This window comes from Pithys albifrons, chromosome 3 (assembly GCF_047495875.1).
Source record: "Pithys albifrons albifrons isolate INPA30051 chromosome 3, PitAlb_v1, whole genome shotgun sequence".
Lineage (NCBI taxonomy): Eukaryota > Metazoa > Chordata > Aves > Passeriformes > Thamnophilidae > Pithys > Pithys albifrons.
This window is the reverse complement of record NC_092460.1, coordinates 29,166,819-29,189,464: the sequence shown is the minus strand read 5'-3', so window position 1 is coordinate 29,189,464 and position 22,646 is coordinate 29,166,819.

Here is a 22,646-nt window from a genome sequence, read left to right as displayed (position 1 = left end):
CAGAGGACTGGTGGGTTCACTAATGTCAGAGCAGAAGGGCAGGTCCCATGAAGCCATGACGTCCTTGGGTACACATCAAGGGAGTGCAACCCCCACCTGGGCAGCCACCAGGGCAGCCTGAGGAGCTGGAGTCAGAGTTTCAGAGGGAGGGAGGTGCCTTCCCCTCTGAGCTGTGGAGATTCACCAGCTTCCATAGCAGCCACCCAGCAGCCATGCAGGACAGTTATAGAGAGAGGGGATGGAGGCATGAGCACAGGTTCTGAGAAGTATCATTTGAAGTTAAACCTTGGTGATAGGAGTCATAAAGTTTGGTACTCCACAGCCAATTTTATTATTTTGCTAGTAAGGTTCATAAAAAAGCTATCATTCAGAAGTGACTTTTATGTGAAATTTTATGTGAAAATGAAGATTCATCTTGAAGTTAATATTATGACGCTAACTTTGTGATATTGGAGTGAAAATAAAAATTCCAGCTTTTCTATATTGACTCTTTAAAAATGATGGTTCCAGGCTTCCTGGATGCACAACACTGCCTTTAGGAAGACATGAAGTTGTCTGAGGCTTATTGGTTTTCCTTCAATTCATTTGGGATGCATTTAATATTCTTGAGGGGTCATTGAGTGAGAGAAGAAAGGTTGAGCATGTAGCACTCACTAGGATTCAAAAGGGTTTTTCCAAGCTCTCCACCACAACCTGGTGGACTAGAAATCCATTTCAACTTTTAAAAAATACTCTTGTATAGGTCTTTGAGTTTTAGCTTTATAGAAAATGTTAAATGTTTAGGAATTGTTTTAAAAATCTGATTCAACAACAGTGGCATCATTATGAGATTAGGAAATTGTTTAGCTGTGTTTTCTAAGTCTTTACAACATGACCAGTGGCACAAGTATTAAATCACTCTTACTGGCTCCAATTTGAAGGAAAGCAGAGAAAGAGACACGAATAAAATACAGTGACAGAAACAGCAACACTCATATCCATCAGCAATTTGTGTCCTACTGGGCACACTATTTTTTTCCTAGTGATTTAGTCATCTCTTGCAAGTGGCAAAACTACTTACTGATCTCACAGTGATATTGTGAAAAATATTCCATGATTTCTTGATTCAGTAAAGTATCTGGAGCCCCATATGAATGCTATCAAGCTATATCTAAACAATTTAGTGATGATAAAGTTTTATCAGAAGGCAAGAAAATAGGGCATATTTCCTTCTCTGGCCCAGTGTGATGGATAATTCAGGGACAGAGAGATGATTTCTACAATGCCTCATGGAAAAAGAATTAGCTCAGAAATCTTTCTTACTTCCCAAATGCCGGATTACTCCAATATCTGCACAGAGCAGCTGTGACAAGATTGTGAACTACACAGATACCATGCAGTTTAATCTTTATTAATTTCCATCCTCAAACATTCTGTGAAGGGAAAAAGCAAACAAGACCTCTTGCAGCAGGAATAAGACAACACCAAGAACCCCAGGGTCTGACCTAACTGAGATTTTTTGTAATGGCAGTGGCTTGTTAGGTGAAGGAAGAAGTTTATGTTTTCTTCTTTTGTTTTAAAATTCCCAGCCCTGTGATATTTTAGACTGGCTATATTTCAATTTGGATAAAAGAGGCTACTATGGTAACCCTCTTTGTGTTGCTAGGGCAACAATTTAATAATAATTAGTTCATTCAAAACTAATTTACCTTTAATAGAGCGTTAAAGATTACACATAACTCTTCCAAAAGGTGTGAACTTTCTGGGGCAAGGAGTCACACTGCCATTTATAATAATTTACAAAACAACCTTTCTTTCCTTTTTTTTTTTTTTTTTTAAACAAGGAAGCACAACTGCTCCTCTTGCCTTATCCACATTCATTTATGTGACTTTCATCCCATGCATGATCTCCACAGCATTTTTGTGCTTGGTAAAGATACACTAAACATAATAAAATTTCAACAGGACTGCACTAATTCAGATCTCTGTAATTAATGTGTCTTCACGTCCTTATGGCTTTATGTTCTAGCAGAAAACTGTGTGCAAGAACTGTTTTTTCATCATGCTCAGTGAGAAGCAATGATGTTTGTCCCTGTGAATGGGCATGTGTTACACTGCACCATGTACTGGAGGTAGCCTTGGTCAGACATGGCCATGAGATGGTTGGGTGGCAGTGTGGAAAGAGGGATGTCTTAGGGGTCCCATGGCCAAGCAGGACTGTGGGAAGCTGGACATTGGCCCTGTTGTGGCATTACTGGGACAGGGGTTGATAGTCCTGGGAGCTGAAATAGTGTCCTGGGCCTTGGGCAGGGTGAATCATAGAGTATCCTGAGTTGGAAGGGACTCAAGAATCATCGAAGTCCAATCCCTGACCCTCCAGAGGACATCCCAAGAATCACACCATGTGCCTGAGACCATTGATGCTTCTTGAACTGTGTTGGGCTTGGTGCTCTGACTACTTCCCTGGGGAGTTCAACAACTCTCTGGGTGAAGAACCTTTTCCTAAAATCCAACCCAAACCTGCCCTGACACAACTTCAGGCCATTCCCTCAGGTCCTGTCACTGTTCATCACAGAGATCAGTGTCCACACCAACTCTTCCCCTCACGAGGAGGTTGTAACTGCAATGAGGTCTCCCCTCAGTCTTCTCTTCTCCAGCTGACCAAGTGACCTCAGCTGGCTTCCCCTTTAGTGGAAGGGGTAGGGGAGGTCCCTCCCACCACAGGGTGCAGGAAGCCCTCAGGTCTTATGACTGAACTGGGCACTTGAAGAAACTTTCAAAGTCAGGAAAATGTTAATTCAGGTCTAAGCTGCAGACCTCTGATGTGAACTTCACAACATGGGAAATTTCACTCTTCGTATATTCAATTAAATGACTACTCAACTGTTGTGAAATTTGAGTGTGAATTTATACTTGCTCCCTAATTTACCCACTAGGAATATAGCCCTTGTAAACAATATTTTCTACTGCTCGGCAGGGGTTGGAAGTCAAGGATGAGAAAACCCTCCCACTGATGACATTTTACTGCTTATCACCATAGCTTAGTGGCTCATATTCAGTAACAGACTTATAACTCTGAACTTTCCTCTTGGTGTTCTAGGGCATCAATATGTCCCCTTAAAAAACTTACCTGACATGCCATGGCCAGCCTCTCATGATAAGCACAGTAACTCACCATAAAACTGAAAAGTCGTTTTGCACTGCCCCTCCCTTAACTTCCAGATTTTGTGTGCAAGGTGGTTAACATTACTTGTTTTCAGGAGTGAAACTAAATCCCCACACTGGGGCTCTGGTACCTGCAGAGAGTTGCAGATTTCACACTGGCCTGGCATTTAGTTTCAGATAATCCTGAGTCCTATGGAGAATATGAGATTAAAATTTCGTCTACTTTGTGATTTGAGATTTGGTTCATCTGGTGTGACCTCAAATGATACTCTGGGCTGCATGAGAGTGCTTAGAAGCAACATTTCGCCTTCCTCTTCCCTACCCATCCACACTCAGGCCCTAGCTAAGGAAAGGAGAGTCTGTTTATCTGTCACTGCTTCATGCAGCCACCTGAGGAGGGAGAGGTTGAGAAATGAGAAACCCTCTAAAACCACTGTCCCTGTGGCTTAGATTAGCTGGGAGAGTGCAGAGAAAAGAAATTACAACAGTGTAAAGGAAATGGGACTGAAAGGAGAAGTAGCCAGAGTCACAGCTATTTCTCTGATGTGTTTGAAGACTCTGATGAGCCCTTCCCACCACTAAGGCAAACAGACCCCCAGTCCTCTCAGGCTGAAATGGATTAAAAATGCATAACTCTGTCCTTGTAACATGAGTCTGACACAATTAGCCTGAGTCTACTTTTTGATGCCTGTAGCTATTATTGAAGACATTGTTTTGAAATGTAACCCAAAGAAAAGTGAAAATGTAAAAATTTTCTAATCACCATCAATTTATCTGTCTATCATAAATATTGGTTAACATCTGGGAAAGAACCCTTTTTTCCCTCCCCTCTGGCACTTGTTTAAAATGGCACTGATGAATCTGTCTGACTAGGGGCTGTAAAAGGAAAGCAGATGGTACACTTATCACCCAAAAAACAATCCAACAACTTTGTCCTTTACAAGCATCTCTGGTGAGGAGGTAAGTTCCTAATGATAGCAATTAGCATCATGGAAATATCAGGAAGGCTAGAACCTTGCAGGCAGCATTTTTATAAGCTCAGGGACTCATGCTTTTGATGCCAACCAGGCAGGTAAGAACCATTAATGTCTGATGTTAATTCATCACAACTAATCAGGTCTTTTGGGGCTTTACTGAGGTGCAACAGTAGCTTGCTAGTAAATGCTAAATCAAGAATAAAAATAGAGATCTTTGTCTTCTGTCACAATCCAGGATTCTTACATTTTTATTTATTACTCTTATGCTATAGGATGATTCAACTTCACGCATTCTGGTGTATATTGTGTTATGATGAAAGTCACCCTTTCATCTTTAAAGTAACTTTTCCAACCAAAGTAGTGGAGATATGCAGTGTTGGGGGGAAGGGAAAACAACTCCCACCTGCCTCCAGAGCCAAGGGAGCGCTGAGAAAGAGATATTTGCAGTCTGGAGGACAAGAGGGGAAAGCACCTTAATTGCAAAATACAGGAGGCTTTTATGAGGTCCCAGCGGGGAAGGTGCTAGAGCTGGGGTGGATTGAGTAAGAACTCCAGATGCCGAAGTGGCTTAGGTGCTCAGGTAGCAAATAGGAAAACAGAGGGACTAACACCCAACAGAAATCCATGATTTGGGGACAGATGGGGAGAGTAGCCAATAGGATTAGGACAGGGGTGGAAGAGGGCAGCAGCCACAGCCATGCTGTCCCGGCTCCACGAGGGGTGGCTCCGTGCAACTTCTGGTTGCTGCCGCAGCTCGGGCAGTGTGGGGCTGGGCTGGGGGCTCCCCCTCAGCGGGGCTGCAGCAGCCGCGGAGAAACAACTGCCCGTGACCGGCAGAGGCATTCGCAGGCATATTCCCGTGACTCCTGCCGCGGCAGTGCAGGAGGTGGGTCTGGAACTATCCTGGTCCCACCCCGGGAGTCCCCCAAGGCGGGGGGCTCACCTGGCCCGGGAAGAAACAATGCTGTGCTTAACGAGCTCCTGGTGATGACTAAATTGGAGAACAAAAAGCCTTCTTAGCAGAAAGGGGAAGACAGGGCACAGATGAATACAAAATAGGGCAGGGCTGGCCCAGTAGGAAAGTGATAACGAGCAGGGAGAGGGGCTACAGAAACTTTGTAACCCAGTACAGGTAAAACTACATTATTTTAAAACTTCAACAACGAGTCAGCCATATGTATGCAGCTTCTCAGGTTCAGGGTGCTTTCTAAGTGCTGCTCTCCTCGAGGTCTAAAATCAAAGCTTGTTCTTTCCACACTTCATAGTCTGGTGTGTTTCCCACAAGGAGAAACCATTAACAACAATGGATGAACCTTGTGTGACCAATTTCAAGGTTCCTTTAGTCTGTAAATTTGTTCTGTAGTTGCAGGACTCCTCCTTGAGAAGGATGCAATGTGAGGAACAGAGGTGTCTGGTAAGAGCAGAAGAGGACTTTCAAGGAACAGCAGTTGGCAGAACACTAATTTGTTAGTGTCCTTGCTGCAACCTATATTAACTGTGCACTTTTCCCCAAGTTGATATGTAAAGATGACTGATAGAGAAAATAAATTTAGAATATGTAACATGTGCAACTAAATTTAATTATAAACTCAGTTTTGGCTCTGTGCTACTCACAAAGATGTCACAACACTGTGAAACTGAGTTTTTGTTTGTTTGTTTGTTTTTTAACCGAGGAACTCTACAAATTCTCTTGCAAAACATCTCTCTTTTTCAGTGTATTTCTCAGCCTAAGTGACTTTCATCGTTGTAAGTAGTGTGGAAAGAAGTGAGATTAAGTCTTGTTTTGACAAAAGACCCTGAGTTTTGCTCTAGTAGGAAAATCCAGAATATCATAATTCTAAAGACTGTCTCAAATTCTTAGCAGTTTAAATCGTGAAGAGCCTTAATGAGCTTCAAGGAGAATACCAACTTATTGCTGAGAACTAATCTTCCATTTAAAGCTGAATAAAAGTTTATATCTCTGCAGCTTTATTACACAGGCAAAACCACAAATTCTGCAATGCTCACTAGAAAAAAATATTTGTCCAATACAATTGAAACAAATCAGGGAAATGCATTGTTAATTCAACCATGTTTACTCTCGAAATATTCATGTTATAATTTTCAACTGCAGGGTACTTTTATGGTAATTTAGAGGCTTCACAGCCTCATTTTAATCTGAAAATGTGGCGTTTATTTTGTCAGGGTGGATATTTTATAGTGTCATTGTTCCTCACTTTTAAAAGTGGGGCTAAGAGAACATGAATGCCTAGACACAAAACAATATGCACAGGTACAAATATTACTATGTACATACATTTTCCATTTCTGTTGAGTGGTTCACGTCTTGGGGCAGATCAGTAACCTGTGGTGAAATTAAAGCAATGTCTCATTCATGCTCCTGACAGACACTCATCAGCACCCACAGTGGCTCTGGGACTACCAAGTGCCCACGCAGATAAACCAGGAACTGCAACTGAACTTTTGTTTGATCCCTCTAGGTGCTCCCTCTGGTCTGAAAGGTGGCACATTAGTGAGATAAGGTCTGGCTTCTCACACTGTCAGATTTGTTCAGAAGATCAATAGAAGACCTCTGTTCACAAGGCAGTCAATCTGTTACCTTTTGTAAGCACTAAATTCAGTTACCAAAGCATGAAGAGCAGAAGTACAATAGAAATTCATTTACTTTGATCACAGACACATCTTGACATTTAGTTTCTATTGTAAGGACAATAATTCTGAATGGTTTGATCTTTTTCCCCTTCTGAGCTATAATACTAAAAATTTAGTGTAAGTATATGAACAGAAATCATGCTAACCTGAAAAATATGAAATTCTAGGCATGTTTCCAGACTTCGTAAGCCATGCTTAATGCAGTTTTGGTCTTATTCATTGTTTTGTTGGATGATCTCTTTAAAACCATCTAGTTAATTATGCACCTTTATAAATATTACCATAGCCTATAACTTGCTAGGAAAACTTCTCAAAATCCTCCTGTTTTTGTTTGCACTCATTCAGTAAATATAAATAGTTTGCAAATCAGGACTATTGACGTTATGAACAGCAGGAGCTATTTCATTCAGGTTGGAAGCTCAAAGTGAAGAGAGTATGTGGTGAAAAAAGAAAAAATTGTCAATGCTTTCCTTTACCTCCTCCTCTTGAGAGATCATCTTAATTTAAATAGCATTCTGCTAATTCCTGAGGTGGCATTAGCATTTAACTTTGACATGGCTGAAACAAGCCATCTCCATCTCCCTATCCAGGTTCACAAAGGTCTGCCTTCTTACTAAGCAGATGGCCCTTACCATGAGTATATAGTTCTGAGATATTTGTTATTTTCCTCTATTACCTTAAGCAGAATTCTGGTGTCTTATTTTTTAACAGGAATACTCCTTCAGAATATGAAGCAACAGTCTCCTCATGCTCTGTGGAATATTTTTTTTTAAATGCTTTCCTGTAAGAAGGGCCTAATGAACAACAAATAACATTAATGGAATTCTAAAGCCTTTCATTTGTCTTGGGCTTTTATTTTACTAGAGTCTGCAATTTTCCAACCTTACATTTTTCAGCTGTTAGTTTGAATGATACCAATAGGAACCTAATAAATAAACATCACTCAAGAACTTTTGTGCTCACTATTTGAGACTTCTTGCTGTCCTCAATGAAAATGCACCTCCCAGAAGTACACCCCAGAATTTTAAAGAGTATCTAGCAGTCTGAATTATTTCAGATTTCCCCAAAGATGATTTCATTTACCTTACCAGATTTAAGGGCAACCTAGATAGTCTAAACAATTTTCCACATATAGTTGCTTAGTCCCAGAGATACTCTGTTCTTCCCCTCAGTGCTAGTTTACATTATGCAACAGCATTTCATCTGGGTGAGTTTACTGCATAGCTGGGCTTTGTAGTCCCTTCATGTCCCTACCCCTCTCCCTCCCTTTGCTGAATGCCCTCTCAGTCTTCCCATGGTGAAACTCCCTTTCACTTTTCCTGTTTTGTATTCCCAAAATCTGACATGCATGTTTCCTTTTTCTTCCTACTCAGCTTTCTATTTACTGTTTGCTATGTTGTAATTTTATTTCCTTTCTCTCATGTGCCTGGGCTTATTTCACTCCAATATGTACAGGTTGCACACCTTTTATTTCCTTTTTCCAAGATTTCCTGCCTTGGACCTAAAGCACCTTCCTAACAGATCACTAGTTAGGAGCTTTTCAACCAAAAGAACTCTAAACTCCCAACTGATTCTATTTATGCTGAAGACTTTAGCTCAGCTATAGATGTTCAACTAAATCTCCTGTAGCTGAGAAACTGAGTATTTCTATGTTAACCTCTTTATGGTGAGCAATTGCTAATGAACACCACTGATTTGAATAGTAATTAATAGAACTGACTTATAGATGATGCTGCACCTACAGTTTAATTGTATTTTTACAGTTTAAGTGTTTCTGTGTTTTTTATTTCTTCATATTCAGGGCGGGCTGAGAGTGTTGGGGCTGTTCAGCTTGGAGAGTCTCCAGGGAAACCTTAGAGCACCTTCCAGTATCTAAAGAGGGCCTACAGGGAAGATGGGGATGCATTCTATCAATGAGTGTAGTAACAGGACAAGGGAGGATGGTTTTAAAATGAAAGAAATCAGGTTTATATTACACATTAGGAAGAAATTCTTTCCTGTGAGGGTGGTGAGGCCCTGGAACAGGGTGCTCAGAGAAGCTGAGGATGCCATATCCCTGGATAAGGCTTCGAGCAACCTGGTCTAGTGCAAGGTGCCCCTGCCATTGGCAGGAGAATTGGAACTAGACTATCTTTAAGGTCTCTTCCAACCCAAACCATTCTATGAGTCTGTGATTGCTATCTTTCTGATTTTTCTCCCCAGATCAATAGGCCCAATCTAAAATCACCTGAATGAATAATTGGTATAGAGCAAAAAATTTGCCATCTCCAGACCATACAGCAGTCTGATGACATGGCAAATGCCAAAGAAATGTGACTGTGGTCTCAGTTTGCTGGGTAACAGGAGTCTGGCCTTGGAGGATTAGTAGTGCAGACTGTGGGAATCTCATACAGAGCATAAGCATGAACTGTAGAGCTCATAAAACCTTAGGGCAGCTTGCTTCAAGGCATGTATTGGTGTGAGTTTTAAAATCATGAAGTAATTTTTTTTTATGTATGGCATGTTGACTAGCCCATATTTTTCCACCCCATAATGTCAGACTATGGTTTTGAACATATATATATATGTATTCATATATCTGTATAAAAAAATCTATGCAGTAAGTCCCAGACCATGTTTGTCCCAACTTTCTGTTGCAGTTTCAGCTCATCTTCCTGCTTTGAGTCCAAGAACATCTGGCAGAAACTGATTGTCAGCAGTAAGTGGAGTAAATAGCACCAAAAATATTGGAAACTATCAGAAGATAACATAGATGAAGATGACTGATTGAATGGCTACAGTAAAAATGGATGGGGAAAAGAACTTTGAAGCCATTGAACTGTAAAAAGAAGAAAACAAATATTAGGTTTGCAGGTGTTCAAGTCCAAGATGAATAAGTGGTGCTAACAGTTTCTTTTTCCATCTCCATGTACTATGCTCTACTTTAGAGGCAGCAGATATTAAAACAACCTTATTTCCAGATTTGTTGAGCTACTTTATTTCAAGATAAAGTCCTGAAGTCAGAACTGAATGAGACCAACTAAGGAAAATGTTGGATATTGACAGGAAACCTTTTGTCTTGTCCCCTGTAGTTCCAGTTAGAGATATACGGAATTATAACCCCAAGACAGCTTCACCTCCATTTCCTGGTTAATCATATTGTTCTGTTTAATGGGGGAAAAGGAACACTGAGTGAAATAGGTAGTAGAAAGAGATCAATGAGAAAAGAAAATTTTCCAGGCATATGAAAATAAAAAGCTAGTAACAGAGCCATAGAATAAATTAAAAGAACATTTCATAAACATGGAAATAAATGGGTTTTGTCTTGTGAAGTAGTAACACTGCACATAATGAATTTCAAGCAGAATGCAAAACACTTTAAAATGGGTGAGGACTAATTTTCTAAGTGACTTGTCTCCAATGTTCTTTTTTATTCAGTTTATTGTTACAGCAGAGGTTCTGTTGCCGCATTGAAGTAGAGAACAGTTATAGTCAAACAGGAGTGTTTTGTATGGGAGCAGATTCACTTTTATTTTTGCCTGCTTTTTGTCTTCTGTAATGAAAATGATTTTGCTACTTCATGTATTTTCCAGTTCCCTTACTACATTGCTTAAATATTGTTGCTAGCTTGTTTGGTTCCTTTTTTTCCCCCCAACCTTCCACTCCTTGGTTATTTTGTGTAAAAATGATTGGCCAAAACCTATTATTCCCATTATTCTCAACCTTCAATTTGATGTTTGCAGTACCATTTCCATGATATGAATTCTTGGTATTGCTAAATGAAAAAAACAAAACATCTTTATCACACTCAACTATCTAATAACAAGAATAGTATTTAGCAATCTTTTCCTGGCTTGTTCTCAAAAGGTTTGGGGCTGCAATTATGCCGTGACCTCTTGTTCCACCAGATGTGAAAGTTCCTAATCCTTCCCTTGATACCCCTAACCAAAAAAAAAAAAAAAAAAAGTTTGCATACTGTGATATGTAATAAACACTGTGGGTTTTTCACTGAACGGGCTTCCAAGTATGGTACTTGTGCAATGACATCACAGCATTCACTGGTACTGACAGCGATGTGTAAAGACATTACTTTATCTGACTGGTATATATTCAGGTATTTGTAGACACTTTTACAGAAACCAGTTGCACTTTGGTGACTATTTTAAATCACTGGATTTGAAATCATAATTCCTGTACAGTGCAGTTTTGACATGGTAAAAGAGTACTAGTACCAATCTGTCCCTTGAGAGAGATAAAGGGATTTTTCAGAAGTGAATGCCAACCTAATTCTCATGTGAGAAAAAAATGGGTTATAAAATATGTGTGTGTGTGGGGGTGGGGGGGTAGCACCAACAATCTTACAAAAAATATTGATTACTAATTGACTCCAGAAAATTTAAATGGAATTCTAATAACAGTATAGTTACAATAGCAATATTTAAGCTCTTGTTAGAACTCAGCTGAAGTCCATGATGAGGGGTTTTACAATACTTGAGCATTACAGACTGGTTTGCAACATGTACGCAACATAGTCTTAGGGGAATCAGTGGATTTAAAGCTGTACACACCACCTATGGAGTAGCTGTTATTTCTTTAATTGATCTTCATCTAACTGAAAGGCTCATGGAGCAAAAGAGGCTGGGCTCCACTCTCAAACTGGATTTCAAAAGTGCCTTCTCCTGGTTCACCTCTTGTTCTCCTTCACAACTCACATTATCTTCCAATGCAGAGAGAATGTTCTTTCTTGACTTTCCAAGAAAAAGTAGTGAAAGAACTATTAAGATAATGTCAGGAAAGCCTTTTTAAGTCTAAAGCTTTTAATTAAGTATTCTTTTGACTCCAAGGCTGAGGAGCTACAGAAAATTCATATTAGAGCAAAAACAGCCACATAAACAATTTCCTTCCCCAACTCTCTGCTGAGGACAACCTCTTGATAAAATTTCCTGGAAGAAGATTTTATCAAGAGAAATTGGACTTCCACACTTGGAATGCAGTTTTACAGATTTATTCCCAGGGGTTGAAAATGGGCATTTATGGCCCTTTTTCAAAGGATCTGGGAGAATAAGTAAACTATTTATCTTTTTAGACAACTAGAAACATACATAACAATTGCTCCTGCATATTTGGAATTACTGACTTTGTTAATATAACTGCAATATGATATCTGCTGTCTTTCATAATACCCTCTGAAAAACTCTGTATTACTGCATCTTTCTCACTATGTAAGTGCATTACAGTGTGCCAGTCATGAAGACCTCAAAGTTGAAAAGAAAAGCTGAACTGTAGCTGGACTCTTTTTCCCTCCTTCTGCTTTATCTTCCAGTATAACTAAAAGGTTCCTGTAAAAACAAAGGTCTTGATCTGAACTCAAAATGTATCTGGGTTTTTGATTTATTCTGACACCTCTGGCAAGGCAAGGACAGTACCACAGCCAGGAAACCTTCAGACAATTGTAGAAGGCATAAAGTATTCCTTGCTGTTGTTGCATCTCAGGTGAAAAAACAAAAAAAAGGTCAGCAATTATTTTAATAAGCTTTTTACTCTTTTGGTGATGGAGATGAGGAACCATCAGTGGAGGATGAGTCAAGCTACCACATAGCTCAGCACCACTGCTTATGCTAGTGCTGACTTAATTTCTTCTGACTGCTTACTTGACATGGTGAGCAGAAAAAAAACCAAACAAACCAACTGCAAAATCACATGTAAATCATTGAAACATCCTGGCACTAACCAGTGTTTCCCATATTCACCCAGACTTGCTGCATCTGATCTTTTAAGGCCAGGTTTAAGATGGGACCTGTAATTTTGAGGGTTTAAAGCAGCTGTCCAATAGATTGCTTGTGAAATTGTTTCATAAGTAAATAATTTTGGAGTCACTGCACACTGCTGATACTGTGTCATCAGCTGCACCTGCAGTCAGCTTTTCGTAGCTGACTAACAACATATCCAGTATGTCTTGATGTTATTGGTTGCATTAACGCCATCTACCTGGAGAACTGTATGACAAGGGTATGAAAAGAGAATTCAGGGTTCATGCCAAATAAAGGGTGCATGCAAGTACTGAAAATTATTCCAGCAAAAATCATTGCCAAACAAACAACTAGTTCCGATGCTGAAAAGGTCACTGGCAAATGAAATGTTCTTCAGAGGATTATGCAATTCTTCATATGGGTTTTAATACCAATTTATTGAGCACTGCCTCCAGGTTCAAGGAGCTTTAGATCAGATTTTCAAGGTAGTAATAGATAGAGATCTATGTCACTTCTGCAGCCAGAAACTGCTTGAAGTAGAAAGCAGGAAAGCAACATGAAGTGAATACAGTGGGCATTTATCTTCACAGAACCGATGCTTTCAGCATAGCACATCAGAAAGCATTACATTCACATTGTCCTCATCATACAACATAATCAATATGGACCTGACCTTTTGCGTTCCATGCATAGTTGCACTGTTCTAAGACATGGAGAGGAATAAACAGATGCTCTCAAAATATGGTAAATGGCTGCCCTCTATCTCTTCTGAAGGTAAAAAAGAACTTCCCCATTAACATTTCATCTCCTATCACTTTGTAAAGGATAGAAAAGCAAAGATAGCACATTTTACTTAATTAAGAGTCCAGCCTACCAGCCTGCTCAAACCAGAAGTGTAGAATTCAACCTTTGGTTTCCATTGCATATAATACATAGAAGACTATACTGTATCTCAAATTAGAAGAGCTGGTTGCATATTAAAACAATTTCTATGTTAATTTTTTTTAAAAGCCTTGTTGGGTTTTGATTAAAAGTATTTAAAAGGTCATTTACAAAACTTCTTGCAGAAACTATAAATGAAACGTTAGAATTTAAATGAGAAGCTTTTTCTTCCCTGCTGCAAATAAGGATATCTTTACTGGCCATATATTTGGTGTTTCAAGTTATGGTTTAAACCTAAAATTCTTTATCTATGCAGGTCAATCAAATGTTAGATCTTGGGAAGAATTAATTATAAATGAAATTAATGCTGAGCCTTGGCAAACCCTGCTATTTACAATTTTTCTCTCAAAATATTTTATTATTGCTTAAACTGATCCTCCTGTGTACTAAACATCAGTTTTGCATATATAATCCATAGTTCTCCTTCCCTCCAGTGTTTTCTTCATTCTCACCCAGCTGGTTTTTCCCTAGTTAATGTCATGGATTTGTGTTCTCTAGTCTCAAATTTCATATGAGTTTTATGTTATGCCTAATATATTCCCAAGGCAGTTAAATGCCACTCTGACGCCCGATCCCATCAGATATCCGAAGCTGAGCAGGGTCAGCCCTGGTTAGTACTTGAACGGAAGACCTCCTGGCAATACCAGGGGCTGTAGGTTCTAGTCCCGAGGACTTCACTGTCACTGTCCAAGCTCTTTCGGCCGTGCCAAATGAACCTTAGGAGTTAAAGGGTGGGGCCAGTTCTGCACACGCTGTGCCTCACCTAAAAAATCCACTGCGCAGGCTCGAAGGGCACACCCACAAATCTTCGTTCGTGAAGCTGAGCTGTGATGATGATGACCATATTCCCATCTTCTCTGCTACCTTCTATTAGTTCTGTGTTCCAAGATGTTGGGATTCACTTGATTTTCATTTTTTCTTAAAAGCATAAAATTCTGTCTCTCATTCTTTCCTTAGAATTGCAAGTCTAGACATTTAACATTTTGGCAATGTCTCCTTCAGTCAATAAATTCCTTCTGACACTTGGCAGAGGCTTTACACTCTTTCTCCTTGACCTATTGTTACTTATGTGCTTGCAAAATATCTAATTTTGTACTTAAGATGTACTAATATCTTCTTTTCCTCTTTCCCCCTAACCTTTTTCTGGAGTTATTCTCTAGTCACATCTCCACTTTCCTTCCTCCCCAGGATTTATGGCTCCATTGATTGGCACAACAGCTCTACACCTGGAGTTAGCAAAGGCTGAAATGTGAATATTTCTTCAGTGCTGAGCATTTTCCTTGTCTGTGTTGCTGCACAACATGTGTTTGAGCCTGCAGCTTTAGTTTTGACTTTGAAGTCTATATTTAAACACTGATCTGATTTACAAAATTTCTGAATGCCCACCACTGCTGTTACCTTCAAAGTCACTCCCAGCATAGCTGAGAACTTGGCACTGGGACAGGGGATGGGAATGTCCAGATAACAAATATGCAAATGTTGCTTTGTAGGCACATGTCCCATCAGAACCTGCTGGGTTCCAAGTGCTTCAGAAAATCAAGGAGCCATGTGACTACAGACTTCAAAACCTAACTTTGCATTTCCAGTTTTTAACTCTAGAATGTAGTTAATAGTAATTTCATGCTTTCATAAAATGCTTCCAATTATTACAGGTTTGCAGAATCACAGAATATGCTGAGTTAGAAGGGATCCACAAGGATCTTCATGTCCAACTCCTAGCCATGCACTGGAACATTCCCAAGACAATGAAAAATAAACTCAAAAACTGTGTCTGCTCTTTATGTGGCATTTTTCTTTCATTGTACTACTATTACATTGTCTACAGATTACAGAAGTCCTAGATAAAAACTTTTGGTATTCATGTATCAAGCTAAACATGCAAGATTAGCTTAATACCCTGAAAGTCCCTGGGTACAAATTCTGTGCCATAGCAGGGGGCGGAATTTATCTTTCTAATTCTAGAAACTGTAGAAGGAGCCTAGAAAACCAGCTTAAAGATTGAACATTTAACTGTGCATGGCTAAAATCAGGGAAGACAGAACCCTCCTAGGTGACAGACTGTGAAGTGTGGCTGCAGAATTGATATTGGTATTGAGAATGAGATTTTTCCAGCGGTTCTCAGAGATACAGATGTCAGTGGAATTTTAGTCAAATGGCTGAAGAAAATCTCAGAAATAAGCATCATCCTGCTCTTTGTTTTTGGATATGCCCAGAAATTAGTTATTAAGGCATTATGATTGCTGTCTAAAGGATCTTGTAAAAAAAAAGTCTATTTGTGAAGTATTTTCTGTTAGACAGATCTTTTTACCGTGTTTTCACATCTGTTTTCCTCTTGCTTCCAGTGTTTACGACCTCTGCTCAAATTCCATTTGATGCTTCAAGAAAATGATGTGAAATGTGTCATAGAGGACTAGAAAAGAGGGAGGGACAGCAGACAGTAATGGCAAGTGACTCTGCAAGCAGGCAAGTACCAATGGAAAATAAATGAGAAGATTTTGAAATAACCACAGACTTTTATTGATTCTGAAAATATCCAGGCAGTGAATGATAGTGGCCAAAATTGTGGAGGCTGGAGAAGACATACAGCTCACTTCTGAAAATACTGATTGCCAGCTCATTCCACACACAACAGGTGACAGCCTGTCATTATACACAGGGAAACACATCCTCACCTTAAGAACTTTGAGAACCACTGTTTTCCTTCCCTGTCTTCTCTCTTTTGAATCACTGTTGTATCTTCCCCAGATGCCATTAATGTATTCTGAGTCACATTTCATTCCAAATATAGACTCTCGAGCAATGAATGTGAGATCCAGAAATACTAAGATGACAAACACCTGCTAGTGCAGCCTAGATTAGATATTTAATCTTAAAATATTCCTTCCCTGTGTGTTACATATGAACTACAATAGAACAGGACAGAATCGTGTTTTTCTAATGTAGCTTTTTATTCCTTTCCCCAGTGCTTGTTTTTCTTAATCCCAGCCTCCTGATGGATTTTTCAATGTTTTTCTAAACTTAAATTTTGACCTTTGCAGAAGTTCTGAGCTCATGGCTTTCATATCATACTGAGTCCCTCTCTTGTCCTGTAGGCAAATGCATACTACGTAATATTTTTCTACTATCCTGTCAGAAAGAGTTTTGGTCACAGGGACTTTGGTTTTGAAGGTGTTGGTCTGCTGTTCAGTGACCTCTTGAGAGTTGTTACAGGTAATCACTGAGTATATTTCTTTTTATGTATTTTTAACTAAAAATCTTCTTCAAGTAGGTCACCTAAGATCCTGTAGGTACCTAATGATCTTCCATCATCCATCTTTCCTCCCACTCCTTACAGTTTAGCTATGTATAGGTTCACTCTTCCTCATTTCTTTTTTTGTTCTCCTTCCTCAGTTAGTGTAGTTAGTGGTCAGGATTTTGTTTTCTCTTATACCTAAGTGGTTTTTTTCCTGCACCATTGTAGTCCATGCTAGAATCAAACTCGGGTTCATTCCCATTGCCTTTTCCCCTGAGTCTTCTTTCTGGACTTAAAACATTTGTGGAATAAATGCCACAAAACATTTATTATATTTTTTCTATCTTTGTTCTCCAGTTAACAACTCTTCTCTCATTTAGTGGATTTTCTCACCCCAGCCATCAATCAGTTTGTCACTGTCTTCAAGACTCTCCCCAGCACAGCCAGCACTTTACTTATTCCATAAATATTCCTCTCAGCCTTCCAAGAGAAATCTGGTCAAAGAGAGTGCCTTTGCACAGTTTTTGTCTTCCTATTATAAAACTATTACATTTACCTATTAAAAACAGATGGTTCTTGACTCTCTGTTGCCTAATCCTTTAATTGTTCCAATGACCTCACTGTGTAGCTTGTCTTCTTTGCACTCTTTTTATCTTTTCTTTTTACTGCTTTCACTACAGGGAAGTGCTTCCTGTCATGTTTTTCCTCACAAATACATCTTTGTCTTTTACCTCTGAGGCACTCCTTTTTTATATCCTCACAGATGCAAGGGATCTATCTCTTGAGTTTCTAATCTAGGTTTAATCTTTAATTTAGAGTGCTTTTTAACATTGACATGTAAGACCTATTTTTAAATGTGACGGATTCTTTTTCAGTGGTGATGGGAGCTTGCAGAGCACTACAGAGTCCAGTTAAACTCTTTAAGCTTTGCCATCTTACAATTCAGTTCCTGTGGCATCACGTTGTCTGTTCCTGTCAGAGGCAGTTTGGCATTGCCACTGTGCAAGTGAAAGGCTGCAGCTAAGGTCATTTTCCTAGTCCATCACTTTGACTTTCACACTCTGCAATTGCTCTCACCTTCTGTGTTGTATCAAAGTAAGTACTTTTTTGTTTGTTGTGGTTTTGTTTTTTTGTTTTTTGTTTGTTTAAATTTTCCAAGCTCTTCAGGTCTTACTGCAGTATCAAGTTGTCATTTCCCTTCTGCAAGTGGTCCATGAGGCCAAATTTATTCACATCCATGTTAAATTCTGAACTCCACACATTCAGGAATCAAGTGACTCCTTTACCTCTCTTTTATTTCTTACAATCCTCCCTAGGACTATGTGTTATTCCCTTTCAAACTACTGCTTAAACCACCATTCTTCTTCGATGAGGTGCTCACAAAAGAGGGGATTGCTGGGATTTTGGTGTATTCTGAGATTAGAAGCCAAGCACACCCACAAATGTTGCCTCATTATTTTCCTTTACTCCTCCCATCTGTTTCTGTCCATCTGTTTTGTCATAAAGTTTAATTGTAGTCTCTCTGAACTGAAAACAGATTTATATTTTCGCAGCACCAAACCTACAGCATTTGACACACTGGGATCCTGAACCGTGGCTAAAATTCAAATATGAAGGTCACAGGATAATGAAAATTTTAATAAAAGAAAAGCAGATGTAACTATTCAAAGAATTTTACCAGTATTATACTGATAATGACCGCTGGTCATGATTTTTATTTTTAAATTTTTCTTGTCATTGTTATAGTAGTTTAGAAATGTCAGTGTTGGGGTTTTTTTTGTCACAACAAACTAATCATAATTAATTTCTGTGAGTGAATTCTGACAGAATTTTGCCATCAACTGTTCATGAACATTTTCCTTAAAACAGTCTGTAATGTGGTGACACAAGAAGTGTTAAAAGGACAATTAACATTTCTGCCAATAATGGCAAGAGCTAGTTAATCCATATGTTGACATTCTGTCAGTCAAAGGTAAACTAAAAAATAAATCTGTATTTAGGCAAAAAATAAATGAAATGTTTGATTTTTTATGTTTGTTTATTTGGTTGTTGTCTTCCTCCATGACTTTCTGTGGCTAGCTTGCATAAAAATAAATACCATGGTTCACGGTAGACATGCTGTGGTCTACATCTTAAAGAGGTAAATTAAATTTGTTTCTCTTTTTATAAAAGTGTTTTTTTTCATTATATAATGTAATATTAGGAAGCAGAAAGAACAACAGGTAACTTGGTGTCCTTCTGCCATTTTCTCAAAGCCTTTAATGGAGATCCATATGGCTACTATAGCATTTCTATACATAGTTACTTTTCCAGCTCAAAGGTCAAGGGCAGAAATGAGTTAAAGGCCCTGACTAGAATGTAAAACCAGCAGAGCAGCACTTTTAAGAACAAAACATATTGTTTGGGGTATTTTTATGAATGTTTTTAATTTTATTTTTATTTCTAATGACAGGATTGGAATTTCTAGTTTTTCCGAAATTTCTGTCTCTCTAGATGGCTACCATGTTCTCCTAAAATACCCTACTGAACTTCAAGGGACATAGCCATGTCTTTAAAAGATTGGCTGAATTGAGAATATAGCTTTACTCATGACAAGTTATGATAATTGCTCCTCTGCCTGCCCTGGTGAACAAGGTATTTTGACAGAATTTTCTCTTGATGTATAACGTCAGGACCTCTAATGTCCCTAACCTCTGAAACAATTTCTAGTCTGGATAATGGAAGTCAATGTCTGCATGACATTTGTGTCTTTGAAAATGTCCCTTGAAGCCCAGCAATACAATGAAGTGCTGTTTTGATAGTCAGTGCTCAGAAGAATAGACAGTTAACGGTTTGACATTTTCTAATCTGCGTGCATGAGATAAGTTATTTAAAAAAGCCTAGTGAGCTCATTATAATGGAAAATATCAAATAATTTTGTCTTTTGATACAACCAGCTGTTGTACAGAGTTGGATTTGGCACAGATAATTTTGGAAAGGGCTGTTTCGCCTTAACGTGTACATATATTTATACCAAGGGTCTAACTAATGAACTCTGTCTCTCTCTGCTAACTCCGCTGTATAAAAGTGCTCTAAATGCTAACTCAATCACAATGTTTAAGTATTTGTACTTCCTCATGGTCACAAAATACACTACTGCCATTAAAGAGGCCTGATGAAATTAGCCAGACCTCTTCTCAGATTGCATGAAAAGAAAAATCCAATTTATTTTAAAATGTCTATATTTCTGTATGAATTCTTTGCAGACTTCTTTGGACCTGAATATGATTTGTTCTTGATAAAAGGTATGAACTGTTGCAATCCCTCTTCCCGATTCAAATTGTGACTATATCTGACACTGATGGTCAGTACTTCAAAAGTATCAGAGGAAGCTGTAATAAATTCTAAACTGGGAAGCTACTGACAGATATGTTAATGTGCAAAGTTTCATCTTAACCTCCTCTGTCAGTGGTAGGAGTGTTTCATGTTAACTTTTAATGCACTAGGATAGAAGCAAGAGAGATCCTGAATCCAATTAAGTGGCAAATTTCCCCCTGAATTCAGGGAGGGCAGATTTTCTCTCTGGGACCTTCCTCTCAAACATCACCATAAAACTTTGCTCTATCCATTTCCCTTTGGGAAAGCAGGATTATAATCTTTTTAGTGGTCAGCAGTAGAAGAAATTACCTCTAAGGTTAACCAAGGAATTTTACAGAACACTTACTGCTCTACCTCTTTCTATTGGACTCTTGGTATTTATACTGAGCATGCCACTTACTGGGTGAAAGACAGGAAACTTGGTTGTGTGGTAGCTTTTCTTACAGGTAGCTTTTGACACATACAAACAAGTATGCAATAGACAACAGTTAAAAAAGTAACAAACGATACAGCCCTCTAATGGTAAAAGTGAATGCTAACACTTCAAAGAATAAATAATATTTACATGAGAGAAATGTGTTTATACTTCATGTAAAATGTAGTGTCTATAATCCTTTCTCTGGTACTATGGAGATCAACTGGACTAAAGTAAAGAAGATATTAAATCCAAAGAGTGGATGATGTTGAATTCCAAAGAACAGCAAAAACATATATCCCTGACCTTGAAAGCCGACAGAACTGAGGGGCAGGAGAAACAGGAAGGATGCAATGCTTGCTCTGTGATTTCTCTCTATAACTGCAGAGTTCACAAACTTTCACTGTGCTTTGGGGGTCCCTTTGACTGGTTTCAAAAGGATAGTGACTCTGCTGGGGACATTCACCTTTCCTAAGCTAATCTAGGATCTGACTTTGACCTGAATTGTACTTTTGAGTGCTGACAGTGGAGCCTAAAGCTGCTTTTGTCACTGACTTTACTTATGCTACACTTTGCAAGGCAGTGATCCTGTGGTGCAATTAAAGCAGCAACTGAAACGTAGGGATTTTATTCTCTTCACGATCGTTAGAAAACACCGTTGTGTTCGATGAGTTAAAATAGGAGATAGTTGAAGGAAGTACACTGGGAGAGGTTCCTGGCTCTTTTCTTCAGCCAGATCTCTGATCTGTTTGCTTCCCATGCATGCTAATTTTTTCCTTTGTGCAACAGACTAAGGTGCGCGAAGCTGTGTGAGAACCTGGCTGAAGATATTTCCTAATGAAGTTGCTTATGTTGAATTATTTCTGTTTTTATCTGGGGATAAAACCTCATGTTTAGAGATACACCTATCCCTGAAGACTTTTCTGCTGATTTTCTATTTCATGGCCTTGCATGGGACTATCCCTAAATGAAGGATTACAACCAGTAACGAAGTCCTGGTTTTCTAACAATCAAAGGTGAAAGCCTTGTCACTATTCTAAGAACTGCATTCTGTTCTCATGCCCCCACAGCAGTCTCAACAAGTCTGCCAGGATGACACAGAAACACAAACTACATCCTCTCTTACCTCATATTAATGAATGATGAGTTTAATGCAATTTCTGTTTAGATCCAGACCTTTTACTGGAAAGCTTACAGCTGTGTTGTAGGTGGCCAACAGAGACAATCAGAGTATCATATAAAGATAATATGTGAACTACATTTTAAAAACTTGGTTTTTTCTCTTCATAGCTACTATGGCATCCACATATTATATCATACAAATAAGGGCTTCCTTTCTCTTGTCTTTGCAGAACAGAGCACTGACCCTTCACTGACATAACTGGGCGCTATGAATGTGCAACTAAACACATGAATGAAGGGCTAAACTCCACTATTACAGCAATGAGTAAATGGAGATAGTTAAAATTTGGACAGTGATTTAATACATTCATATTTTCAGCTGTAGGTATAATTTACTTTCTCAATGCATCAGAGCTGATGCATCTTTCAGAATATTTATTTAGGCTGCTGTTTGAATGCAGATATTTGTGTGACCCCTGATTCTTTTGTTACAATTAGAAGTGCACCTACAATCTCATAAGAATTACTCTATTTTTAAACAATGACTTATTAAGACATACAGGTTTCCATAGGGCATAATAGTCTTTGACTGGTTTGCACTTTTTCTGGAATAGGAAAAGACAGGAAATAAGATTATCAGTCTAATTAGAAGTAATTCCAGAAACTACTCGATTAGAACTGCATCAATGGAAATTCAGTGCATTTTTCAGCTACTCTGAGTTTGAAATAGAAGACAGTCAGGCTTCTGCTGATGTTACTATTTTTTTTTCCTCCTTTATAACTCAAAAGTAATTCAGGCCAAATACATTGTATCTACACATGAGTGATACTAGCAGTATCACTAAAGATATGAAATTTGTTATAGTTTGCCACAGTATGTCCTATACCATACTAAATTCTACTGCTTTTTCATCTCTCATACTCCTACTAGCAAGAACTGTGCTTTCATTCAGAATCATTTAACATGACCATGGCTGTATCACATGTAAGCAATTGTTATTAGGAAAGCAAAAGGTAGGGTTATTTTTCTTTCATGTTTTCCAAAGCAGTTTAGAAGTGGTGAAGGAGAAAACTAT